We start from the raw sequence: 12,957 nt of genomic DNA, 5'->3' as shown, positions 1-12,957 counted from the left end.
CGGCCCGTAAATCTGAAAAAGTGCCCTGCAACCTGCACTCACCCAGTGGGAAAAAGCTCCCGGCTCTAAGCCCGGAGTAAAGTCCGGGTTACCAACTATGGGCGTAAACGGTGATGGGAAGGTAGTGAGTTCGCGGGGCTCGCAAACCGCATCCCACACCCGCAGGGGAACCCGGGTGACAAAGGAGGCGTAAAGATTAGCCGGGCGATGCGCGCGTCGCAGGAATGGAACCTCTTGAAGGGTACGTCCCGCCACCGCCTGATCCTGAAAGAGCCAGTGCTTATCAGATTCCCACCTGCTCCATTCCACCAAATATCGGAGTTGCGCCGCCTGAAAATACTTCCGGAGATCCGGGATACCAAGACCCCCCGCCTCCGGAGCAAGCGTGGAAAGAACCCTCTTCATCCGAGGCCTGCGGCCTTGCCAAACGAAACGGGAGATGTCAGCCTGCGCTTGCTGTATCCAACCCACAGGGGGCTGGAGAGGTAGAGCGCGAAAAAGGTACAGGATCTGAGGCAGCACAGTCATCTTCACCGCTGCGATACGGCCCAGCCACGAAAGAAGGCCCTTGCTCCATCGGCCGAGTTCCTCCTTAATCTTCTTGCTAAGAGAAGAGTAGTTAGCTTTGACCATTTCAGGCAGCGAAGGCGCTAGCAGGATCCCCAGGTATGGCACCGTGGACGAGGACCACTGCATGGGGAAAAGACGCTGGAGGTCTCTCCTGGTGTCCGCGGCGAGCGACACGTCGAGGGCAGCCGATTTGGCCATATTCATTTTAAAGCCGGCCACGCGTGCAAAGGCGTTCAGTTCCTGGACGCAAGCAGGGAGTGACCTCCTGGGGTCATCCAGGGTCAGCAGGACATCATCCGCATAAAGGCTAACAGTATGGGTATACTGACCCATCTTAACCCCAATAGCGTCCGGATTATCGCGAATCCTCTGGGCAAACGGCTCCATGTAGAGGGCGAACAAAAGCGGCGAGAGGGGGCATCCCTGTCTCGTACCGCGCTCAATGACAAAAGTACTAGAGCTGTGCCCATTGACCCGTACCGATGCTGATGGTCTTTTATAACAATTGAAGACCATGGTGCGGAACTTCTCGCCGATTCCCAGTTTCCCGAGAACCAGCTCAAGGTACGGCCAATGAACTCTATCAAAGGCCTTCTCCGCATCGACCGACAGCAACATCCGCTCTCCCGGGACGCGCGAGGCCTTTTCTAATATGTGCGTCACTCTCTTGGTGTTGTCAACTGTCTGTCTACCGGGTACAAAGCCAGCCTGGTCCGCCTCCACCAGGCCCGGTAGGTGCAGTCCAAGCCTGGCCGCTAGGATCCCCGTGTAGAGCTTAAGATCAACATTCAGAAGCGAAATAGGCCTATACGAACCACACAGGGTCTGGTCCTTCCCGGGTTTCGGAATAACCGACACAGTCGCGGAAAGAAGGTCCGGCGGGATAGCGCCCGGTTCGGAGAAGGAGTTGAACAGGCGAGCCAGGATTGGTGCCACAGTGAAGCAGAAGGTCTTGTAGAACAAGGCCGTGTAGCCATCCGGGCCCGGGGCTTTACCGTGTTTCAATCGTGCTATAGCGGAGATGACTTCCTCCACATGGATGTCCCTCTCTAGGTGGTCCGCCTGGGCGGGCTCGAGCACCGGGAGGGTCACCGACTCCAGATAGTCCTCAGCGTCCCCCGGTGAGGAGGGTTCCGCGGCATATAACTCCTCGTAGAAGCTACGAAAGGAGTCCGCCACCTCCGCGTCACCGGAAACAGAAACCCCGTCTGCACCCACCAGCTCCTTCACCACATTGCGTTGCTGTGCAGCCCTGAGCCGATGGGCCAGGAGCTTACCGCATCTGTCCCCGCCCGTGTAAAAGGCATGCTTCAGACGCAACGCAGCATATTCCGCCCGATCTAGGTCCAGCGCAGAAAGGAGTTTCCTCGCCGCTTTCAGCTGCCTCCAAACTCGAGGAGCCCCTGTACGGCGGTGGACCTGCTCAAGTTCCCTGACCTGCGCAGTAAGTTTGTCCCTCTTACATTGCCGCTCCCTGTTCTCGGCCGAGGAGATGGAGATAAATTCCCCCCCGAGGACCGCCTTCAAGGCTGCCCACTGCGTCGCTTGTGACGTGTCGGAGTTGCCATTGTGGACCAAATAATCCTGAATGACCTCCTCCACTCGCTTCACAACCGACTTCTTATGTAGAAGAGTATCCCGAAGCCGCCACATCCCTCTGGAGGGGGAGGCCGCCGGCCATGCAAAGACGCCGGAAACCGGCGCATGATCGGACAGGGACAGGACCCCGATGTCCGCCGCCGTGGCGGCCGTGCGTAGCGGTCCACTCACCAGGAGGTAGTCCAACCGCGAATAAGTGCGGTGCGCGTGGGAGAAATAGGAATAGTCCCTATCGGTGGGGTGCATAGCGCGCCAGAGGTCGTGCAGATCCATCTCTGCAATCCGGTCTTGTACCGCGCGGGAAAGCTCCCCCGCCTGTGGGGAGCGCTGTGCAGACCTATCCATAGCCGAGTCGAAGACAATGTTCAGGTCTCCCCCCAAGACAACATGGCGATCGGGCGAGGCAGTAACGTCCACCAACACTGATTCCAGGAAGCGATCCTGGTGATCATTCAGGCTGTAAACGGAGCCAACCGTGAAGGCAATACCCCCAAGCCGCATGCGATACGCTAGGAGCCTCCCCTTTTGTTCGGCATATTTGTACAACACCTCGCCCCTGAAAGAGCTAGCTAAAAGAATGGCTACGCCTGCAGTCTTGGTCGCCGCCAAAGAAAAGAATTGGGTGGGGAACTTGGCAGAGCGCAGCCTATGACAATCTTTGGGTAGCAGATGAGTTTCCTGCAGTAGGCATATGTCCGCTTGCGTCCCTTCTAGCAGGGAAAGGATCGCTCTGCGCTTCACAGGGTTGTTCAGACCCTTAACGTTAAGGGTCACTACTTTTAAGGATGGCATCTCCCCCGGGGAATCGAAGCGCTGTGCAGCAAGCGAGGGATCAGCGGAGGGGGCGCGTGGGGCAGGCGCGCGGGGAAGGCCAAGACCGGCCACGCGTGTGTTTGGGCAATATCGGACGGGACCCCACCAACAACAGAACAACTCTTAAGCCCTCCCAGAACCAACCCATGGCAACTAGCCAAAACCACAAACAAATAAAAACACCCCATTGTCTCAGTCCAGCCCGAACGGGCAAGTCCGTAGAAACCAATCAAGTGGACGTTCAGCCACTCACCTCCAACCGCTCCCTCCCAACCCCCAGCCCCAACCCAGCATCGTAGAGGCTAAGAATCTCTCCCCCCGGAGTGAAGTTAGGCCGTCAAGGCCACGCCATTGGAGTCAGGCAAGGTCCTGGCCGCCGTTCTCAGGGCTTCCGCCATATCCGCTCTGATGGTAGGGGAATCAGGGCGACTCGCAGTCGCCGGCGATTGTCTCCTCGTCGATCTCCGCCGGCTCCGTCTCTCTGAGCGCCTCCATGTGGGCGTCGTTCCGTCTTCTTCCGTGGCCGTGAGTCCCAACACTCCGCAGATGTCTTGGAGGGAGCGCAGCTGGTGTAGCACTCCGTTCCATCTAAAGATTAGGCGGAAGGGGTGACCCCAGGAGTAGGACGTCTCATGTTCCCGCAGAAAGTCCGTAGCAATCCTGAAGGACCTGCGCTTCTGCAGCGTGATGGCGGACAGGTCCTGGTAAAGCGCCGAACTCTCTGAAAGTTAAAGGCTGCTTCCTGCGGGCCTCTGCCATGATGCGCTCCTTCAAGGGAAAGTCGGGCAAGAACGCCAGAATGTCCGGGGGGGGGTGCTGATGACTGGCGCTGTCGGCCCACTCTATGCGCTCTGTCTATGCGGATCGGGAATTCTGCATCTTCTCCTAGAATCTCCCGGAACAAATCCTGTAGATAGGCCACCAAATCTGTCCCTTCGTCCGCGGATGGGACACCCCGCACCCGGATGTTGTTCCGTCTGGACCTGTTCTCGAGGTCCTCAGAGTGGGCCTGGAGCTCGACACACTGCTCTCGGAGACGGAGAACGTCCTGTTGGAGATGGACTATCTCCTCATCTCGGCGCTGGGCCGCCGCTTCCACCGTGTCAACACGCTCGCCAAGGCCCTCTACCTCCCTGCGCACTTCTCGGACCTCGCTGGCCACTTCCTTCTTTAGTGTCTGGAAGTCGTCCTTGAGGGAGCTAAATAGGTCCTCCATAAAGGACCTCGTGACCGGCGGTTCGCCCCCAGTTGCGTCTGCCGATGCCCGGGAGGATCCCGGTGACGGTTGTGTTCTGTCCCGCAGCTGCTGGGCCCTGCTGAGCATGTCCGGCAGGGTGCGGTCTCCCCTTTTCGAGCCTCCTCTCCCAGTCATCGTGGCCGCCGCAGTGGGCAAGGTTCAGGGCCGGCCGCCGCAGATGCGCCCAGTCGCTCGCGGGTACCAGATGTGGAGACCCTGCCGAAGACAAGAGTGCTGCGTCACAAGCGACAAAATGGCGGCCCAGGCCGGGGCGAGACAGTCGTGGTTCCGACCAGGGTGGCGATCGGGGGCCAAAGTCAGGGTCTCTCAGCAGTGCACCCCTCGGGAAATTAGTTCAGGAGCCAAGGCGAAAGTAGGCACCCGCCCGCTAGAGGCACGGGTGGAGGTCGCCAGCTCCAGCTCCTCAGGGATAAGATGGCGGCAGGGCGGGGCCCGGGAGAGCGGCCTGGGCTGGCGAGACCGCCGGCGACCCCCGGGGCACAATAAGCAAGGAAAGTCCGCAGCCAGTGTCTCACAGTTTCATCGGCGGGTCCACCCAGGTCGGCTGCCGTGTAGATGCCTCCGGCCTTCGCCACCAGATCCGGGGTCCGTGCCGCACAATGCACCGTCGTCGGTAGTGAAGGGCCCAAGCGCCAGCTAAGGTCCAAAGTCCGCTGTGTATCGGTGACACCGGTCACGTAGGCTTCGGCCGGAGGGCTCTGTGATTCTTCGGAGCGCGTCGGGTCCGATCTCTCGGGATCGCCAGCTTTCAGCACCAGGCCCAGCCGAGGCGTCTGGACAGTACTGCAATTCGCTCCGCCTCCCAGGCTCTCCTCCGTGCTCCGATCTTTGAGCAAACTTTCGGGGTACTTCCTCCGGGGCGATAGGAGTCAAAGTAGTATCAATATGTGCACCAGGAACTCCGGCACAGTCCTCTCACCCGCAGGGCAGCTGCGGGGGGAGAGAAGCGCAGAAAACGGGGCTCGAGCTGAGCCGGGCCGGAGGAGCTACGGGAGGAAGCGTCCGCTCACCCCGCCATCTTGGCCACGCCCCCCGAGAGTCTGCATTAGTCAGTTTCACCGTTGTTAATCACCGTGAATCAGCTGGACCTTACAGGTCCTAAGAGGAGGAGCAGCTAGCGCACGATGCCGTTACTTGTTTGTGCGTGTCCGCACAAACAAGTGAAGGGTGAATGGAGAAATGCGGAGAGGAGGGCAGGACCCCTAATAACCGGCGGCAGAATCTATTCTCTTCTATCTGCATTGCATGAACATCTCTGCAACCCCAGATACCCATACCATATGTTAAGTTCAGCAGCCATTTCCAGTTGTTTATCTCTAGTATAGGAGCAATAGGCTATTTACCTATAGAGATGGCAAGCGAGAAAGTAGTGCCTACAGCTTGAGTATATCTGGTTATTCTGTTTTTAGTGCATGTGAACCCTTCATCAAACCCCAAGTCTAAATAGGAGAAGGAACTAACCCTCTCTATGGGTTTGCCCTCAATATGTAGGGTACGGGTTTTGATATTTTTTGGGCCACATATAATTGTCAATGTTTTCATAAGATTTGGCTCCAGGCCTAGGTCTTTCATGAAGCTAACATAACTGACAATAAGTTTTTTTAGGCCGTTGGCAGTCCTTGCCAGAAGAACTGCATCGTCATTATGTAGCAGTGCGGGCACAGCCTTTTTCTCTACAAAAGGAACGTTTACCCCAACAGAAACCAATGTTTTCTCCAGGTCGTTCGTATAGAGAAGAAAAAGGATTGGGGCAAGGACACATCCTTGGCTCACCCCACGCTTAATGCTGAACGGCTATGTGCATTCGCCAGCTCTCCCAAACCTGACTGAGGCTGTAAGGTCATGGTGAAGGTGCCTTAAGAATGTAACCAGCACCACATCAACACTCATGCTCTCTAAGATGACCCACAGCTTTGAACGGGAGACGTAGTCATAGGTGCTAGACAGGTTCATAAACGCCAAATGAGTGGAAACACGCATGGCTTATTTATATTTTGCCAGAATAATGTGGAGTGTACGGCACTATTTATTTGTCCCGAACCCCTCTCTGAACCCATATTGGCTTGGAGCAAGTATACTGTTGGCATTAGTCCAGTCCAGTAGGTGGTCCAGTACAACTCTCCCAATGATTTTTACAGAAGAATCCAGAATGGAAATTGGGTGGTAGCATTTAATATCATACATGTTTCCTTGTTTTAAAACTGGGACAATTACAGATGAACGCCACGACCTTGGCACCCCCTGGCTGCCCACAGAGTTGAAAACTGAAGTGAGAACCGGGGTCCAGAACACTGGGTCTTCCCTGAGAATGTCAAGCAGAATGCCATCCGTACCCGGAGCCATCTTACATTTACTGTCTACAATTGTTTTAAAAACCTCCTCCTCATTAAAACAAGTTTAGAGCATGTTTAGGTGGTCGGCGCTGGGGCATTGTCAGCCTTGCAGTCGGTAGAATACAACCCAGAAAAGTACGCCAACCATGCCTCAGCCGAGGTATGGGCTGTTACTTTATCTGTTGGTAATATGGGGGATAAAACAGATCGCACTGCTTTCCCAAAAGGTTGTGGGTCTTTAAATTGGCTAGCACCCATAATGGACTCTCATTTCTCCTCGTTCATTTCTGACTTCCTTCTTTTAATAGCTTGCTAATATGTCTTTCTACTTTCCTGGATCGAGCTCTGCTCTCTGGGAATTTGCTTTAAGACCCTGCATAAAGAATCATTAGCTGCTCTACATGCCTCGTCAAACCATGATTTGGCATGACGATGTGGCTGGGCAATGGGTCTAGAAAGCATCATTTTTATCCTTAATAGCAGATTTGATAAACCAGTTAAAATGAGAGCCGGATCGCGAAGTATGCGATTGCAACTTTTCACGAGGGTAGTACTATTGCATACAACCTGAGACATAATGCTCTTCAAGTTCGCGGATCGCCATACCACCCTGCGCCCTGCATCCTTAGTGGATAGGACCTGGGAAGGCAAAGACTTAAACTTATATTGCACATGTAGCAGCTGTATCTTTTCAGAAATGGTATATGGTCGCTATAGATCTGGGTGAGGACCTCACAGTTAAGAATAGCTGGGGACATACTCCAAGAGGTAAGGATGTAATCAATAGTGCTCCCAGTGCCCCGCTTTATGAAAGTTGGAATATGTTGGTCAGTAAAGTTAGGGACCTTGTTGACCAGGCCATGTTCTGCTAGGAGGGAAGATAGAACCCGCCCCAGTATTCATTACATTACAATCAGTGTCTCGAGTAATTAGGGCAAAGGTGGTTGGAGATAGAGACGGTGGGTGCCCCAGTTTAGCATTGAAGTTCCCTGCCACTATTAGCCTAAGGTTGCATTCCGCCCGTGCCTCTTTCTCCACAAGCATATCGATCACTACAGAGAGACCTTGGAAAATACAATCGATCTTACATGAACAATTGTGTAAAGCAAGCATAAGAATGGTTAAATCTATTCTAGGGTGTGTGGGGCTAGCATTTTTAGCATTTAACTGATGTTTCCTATATCTGGAGTTGGTACTAACCTCACAAGTAAGGACTGGGATGACAACAAAGAGAATAGGTGGGCTTTGGAATCGCGAATCCAACCCCTACTGAAGCAGATGGCAAAAAAAATAGTGCTGAAGATGGACAGGGTTGAGGCACCTACTCAAACATTTTCCTGTTCCCAAAAGCGACGGAAAGGGCTCATCTAGTGATAGACTTGAGGAATGTAAACAAATGGATAAAAACATACATTTCAAAATTAAGACTTTACAGAGGACTATAACTTTAATTCTTACTGGAGCATATATGCTAACCCTAAATCTAATGGTTGCATACTTCAATATTCCAATTGCAGAAAAGCACGAAAGATTCCTAAGGTTCTGCATTTTTAGTATCCAATACCAGTTCCAGGTGTTGCCATTTGGTGTCAAGCCTACCCCCAAGAGTCTTTACTAAGATTATGGCACCCTTAATTTCCTTTCTTCATTTTCAAGGTCTAAGTCTGTTTACATACTCGGATGACTGATCCTGGTAACCCCTTCGGAAGAAAAGAAATTGAAGCAATTTAAGATAATTGAGGATAGTTTGAGTGATCCGATCTTGAATAATGCAAAGTGCCATGTTATCCCATGGCAAGGCAGAATTGTAATAGAGGTTACATTTCATATTGACTGAGGGATGGAATCTCCACTGTTTCCAACATAGAGGGTTCTCAGGATTTTTATGATTGGATGACCAATTTCTTTTACACCAAAGTTCTCAATGTCTATAGAAAACCTGACTGCCTCAACTCCGAGTCTCCTATTCCCTCTGAATTGGATTTTCAGGCTGGGCCAGGTCTATTAGAGACAACACCACTAGAGAGAGCCCTACTGCCCTCCTATCTTGCTTTACTCCTCTTAAACAAGAACTGACAGAGATCTATCTCCTCAGCATTATAACAGGCTCCCCAATTGAACCCCGATCACCCTGTGTCTTGCAACTGAGAGATAATATCATTGTTCCACATCTCACTGGAACTTTGAATAAAGCCATTACTTCTGGATGTTTTGCTAAAATGTGGAAAAAGGCTGTTGTCAAGCTTCTTCTCAAATAGCCTAATATGGACCCTCCTGACTTAAAAAAAACTGTCAGCCTATTTCCTTGCTGCCTGTATCTGCCAACATTCTAGATACATTCCTAAATGCCCAGCTGATGACCTATTTGGAACAATATAAACTGCTGGATCACTCTCAGTGTGGATTCAGGAGTAATCGTGGGACCAAGACTACATTAGTAATAGCAGTCATCAATATCCATTCCATGGTGGATGCAGGGCAGGCTGCAGCTTTGATCCTTTTGGATTTATCCGCAGCCTTTGACACCATCTCCCCGACCCTGCTTGCTGATCGGCTGCAGGAACTGGGGGTCATAGACTCAGAGCTGAAGTTCTTGGAATCTTTTCTTAATGATAGGTCTCGGATGGATCCATTTTGTCTGGAGTCCATAACTCTGCCATTTGGCGTTCCTCGGAGCTCCTCTATAACTCCTACATTATTTAACTTGTATGTTTCCCCCCCTGGCAAAACATATAAGGTCCTTAGGGCTCCAAGCTTTATCCTATGCTGATGACTCACACATTCTTGTGTCTATCACCAAGGACAAAGAGGCAATTGCTTCCAATTTCAAAGACTGTATGCAGGCTGTGGCCACATGGATGGAAACAAACTATCTAAGACTTAATGGAGACAGGATGGAGGTCTTCATCTTTGGCAGTCAACCATCCATATGGACCTACTTGCGGTGGCCAGATAGGCTGGGGTATTTACCCACTCCAACGGACTCCGCAAACAATCTTGGAGAATTGGTCGGCAAAAATGTATCTTTCAGCCTGCAAGTCAACCGGGGTGATTTCAACCTGTTTTTAGATTATTAAGACTCTTAGGAAAGTGTTTCCTTTTATCCCCCTCGCAGCATGTAAGCAAGGGGCCTTGGCACTTATTATATCCAGGTTGGATTACTGCAATACTCTGTACCTGGATATCAATAAGAATGTACTAGCTAAACTGCAGCTAGTGCAGAATGCTGCAACTAGACTGATTGTTGATGTTCCCAAATTCCAATCAGTCTGGGCGGGAACTTGGAAGCTTCATTAGCAGCCTGTGAACAAGCGAATCAATTGTAAGGCCCTTTGTATCGTTCATAAGGTTCTCTATAACATCAGGCCTGGAGGACTTAAAAATGTGTTTCAACGATATACTCCCCCAGACAGCTGTGATCCTCATTCAGAAATCTTTTAACCATTACTAAGTATCGAAAACCTTGATGGGAAGGCAGAGCCTTTTCGGTGGTGGCAGCCAAGCTTTGGAATTCTCTTCCTTATTCCATCTCCAGTCTTCAAGCTCACGTTCCATTCCATAAAGCCATACATGTTTGACTTTTTACTCTCTAATGGATGTGTTGGGGCCTCAGATGTTCTTCTCCCTCTCTTCCTTCCTAAGACTAACTACTATCAGCGCCTTGACACCTTTGGACAATTGTTTTTGCTCTATACGTTTATTTCATTTCATTTCCTCGCAGCACTTTCTCTACTTCGGTTTAAGAAGCAGGCCTACTAGCCAATGTTTTACAAAGATGGGAATGAAAAGTAAACCGAAGCTGAAAGCTTCACCTGTTCATTTAAGGAGCATTTAAACGGGGCCTGGTATTTGCAAATTCATCTGGAGTCAGAACTCGTACAGACCTAGAGTTCAAAGGTAAGGGGTTTGAACAGACTTAAGCGCACACACCCCACAAAAGAGAAGTATTAAGGCCTGAAAAATGTGATGGGGAGGATGGGCTTAGACTCCCTCATCTACAAACTGCATCTGGAAGCTTCATTTATACACTCAACATATATGCAATAACGACATACTAATAATGTTTGTTTTTACGTAGCTCATAAAAATGGCCATTTTGTCATTTGTAACCACTATTAATGGCATGTGCTAGAAATATCCAATGTAATGGTACAAAGTTCAGAGGTCAGGGAAAGATGAACTGCTGTGTATGCCTTGCTGGCATTGGAATTTGCAACCTGCAAATCAGAGCACATTTTAAAGGTGAGATTTCAGCTCATTGAGCCATCCGGCTGGAAAAGCTCACTCTGTGGGTTGGCGTCATTTCATCTATATGTGCTAAGGAAGGAGATAAGATGTGGGCATGGAAATCTACATAAATAATTTCTTGTGCTTTGGTCTTGTGATAAAAACTCACTTTTTACAGTTTGCCGAGTGACAGTCGTAGGGCTGTGCTGAAGGGGTGTTTTGGCCATTTTAGTTTCTCTATAACATTGGGTGGATTATTTGTGTACACACGCACGCACACACAAACCAACACAAACACACATCCTCCACCACCAGAAGCAATCCATGCCAGGGTGTAGGGAACTGGCACTGTATATACTATACTAAAGTAAGGTATAGTGTGCACAGAGTCCAGTGGAACCCCAAAGGTAGGCAGAGGTAAAAGTAGATAATACATTACTCTTTATTTGTGGTAGTGTGGGCGAGCAGTAAGGCTTTATCAGAGGTTAGTGTTAAGCATTTATTGTACACACTCAGACAAGAAATGATTTCACACACTGAAATACTAATCTCAGACCATATTGATTGTTTAAAAATATTATTTATGTGTATTATATTTTCCAGAACCAAGCCAGGCCTGGTACAGTTTAGTACAATAATTCTTTTCAAGAATAATGCAGGTAAGTAAATTTTGAATGCAATTGGATCGGTTACAGGTAAGTCACTTGTTCATAAAACAATTGGAACAACTTTTTAGTTACTTTTAAGATTAGATTTTTTTGTATATTACTTTTCAGGTTACTTTTTAAATAACTTTTTCTACTCGGTGTGATATGCCTAGATATCACACTGGTACATTTCCTAGCGAAAGGGTAAGTAAATCAGTTTTTGTGCATTTGCTCTTTCTTGGGGTTTCATACAAACCCATCCCACTATTAGAACAATATTCACAAGGAAGTAGTCAATGCAGTCTTATGGGAGATAATGTTATGGACCTAACGGTAAGTACTTAGGTTTGGGAGTTGGTTTTCTGGGGTTAAAACCAGGGTTACCCCTTGGTCGAGGATGCACTCTCAAAGCACCCTCAGCGTCACTAGGGCGGCCAGGTGCAGAGTGCCCAGGCACAATGTTATCCAATGGGGGATAAGGAGCCTCTGATTGGTGGCTGCTTAAGAGCAGGTCACTTGGATGTGGCAAAGCTCCTAGGGTTTAGCTCAGGGCAAAGGGGATCTGGTTTAGCACACAAGGTGCACCCACAGTGTGAGGTGCTTATTCGGCATTGGGTGCCCTGTTGTTTTTAACGGGAGTTGCTGGTTTGGGGTTTTGGCTGCAGGCTCGGTCCAGGAAGTCTTCTGGGAGGAACCAACAGCTGGGCAGGTGAGTTGGAGGGCTTGGGGATGTTGGTGCACCTCAGGTCCTCTTCAGGGCGCAGGGCGGCATATTCAGGAATGCCTTTTGAGGTCGGATTTCACCTTACTGGGTCACTCGCAGTTGGGGTGGTTTCTCTGTGCAGAGCCTGCAGACAACATAGGGAAGTCCTGGAGTGGTAAATCCATAGTGGACCCAGACCCTGGAGCACTTGGAAACCTTGCTGGGACTGGTGGGCCACTCGGACTCGGGCGGTAGGCGTCGAGTGCAGTGGTGGTTCCAGGCGTCATGTTTCTTTGTCCTCAGCTCGTAGTCTTTCTTTGGAGGTTCTTTTGAACAGAGCAGCTGTTCACAGAAAAGCTGGTCTTTTTTTAAGGCAGTCATTCTCCCAGGGGTTCTGGAGGTCGTTGGCTACAGGACAAGGTGACTTTTGGCGCAGGATCTCTGGAAACTGTAGTTAGAGCTGGGGAAAGTCAGTTCTTCTCTGCAGTCTCCTCTGCTGGGCATCTTCTTTCACCCTTCTTCTTCGTAGGTTGCGGGAATCTGTCTTCTTGGTTCAAGGCTGCCCCTAAATACTGTATTTAGGGGGCGTTGGTTTGATTTGGCTTGGTTTGTAATGACAAACTCCCAGACCATATACTCTGTATGGCTTTACTGCACTTAGACTTAGACACTGTAGAGGTACAGTGTTCATGCAACCGTGCCCTCACCAGTGGTATAGTGGTTTGCATGCATGGCACACAGGAATGTATGCCATGTCTACTCTTCCCTTTTCTCTGCACCTTAAGACGCAGCCTGCAATGGTGTGTG

At 50.3% G+C, this 12,957-nt stretch overlaps 1 protein-coding gene across 2 annotated transcripts in view; it reads left to right on the top strand.

Moving 5' to 3' along the window:
- NDUFAF1 (NADH:ubiquinone oxidoreductase complex assembly factor 1) overlaps positions 1-12,957 on the top strand; it is a 149,559-nt gene that overhangs the window by 39,649 nt on the left and 96,953 nt on the right. The gene's annotated exons all lie outside the window — the stretch shown is intronic.

Source organism: Lissotriton vulgaris, chromosome 9 (genome assembly GCF_964263255.1).
Source record: "Lissotriton vulgaris chromosome 9, aLisVul1.2, whole genome shotgun sequence".
Taxonomy (NCBI): Eukaryota; Metazoa; Chordata; class Amphibia; order Caudata; family Salamandridae; genus Lissotriton; species Lissotriton vulgaris.
Note: the sequence above shows the minus strand (reverse complement) of the source record. Positions and strands in the feature narration are given on the sequence as shown.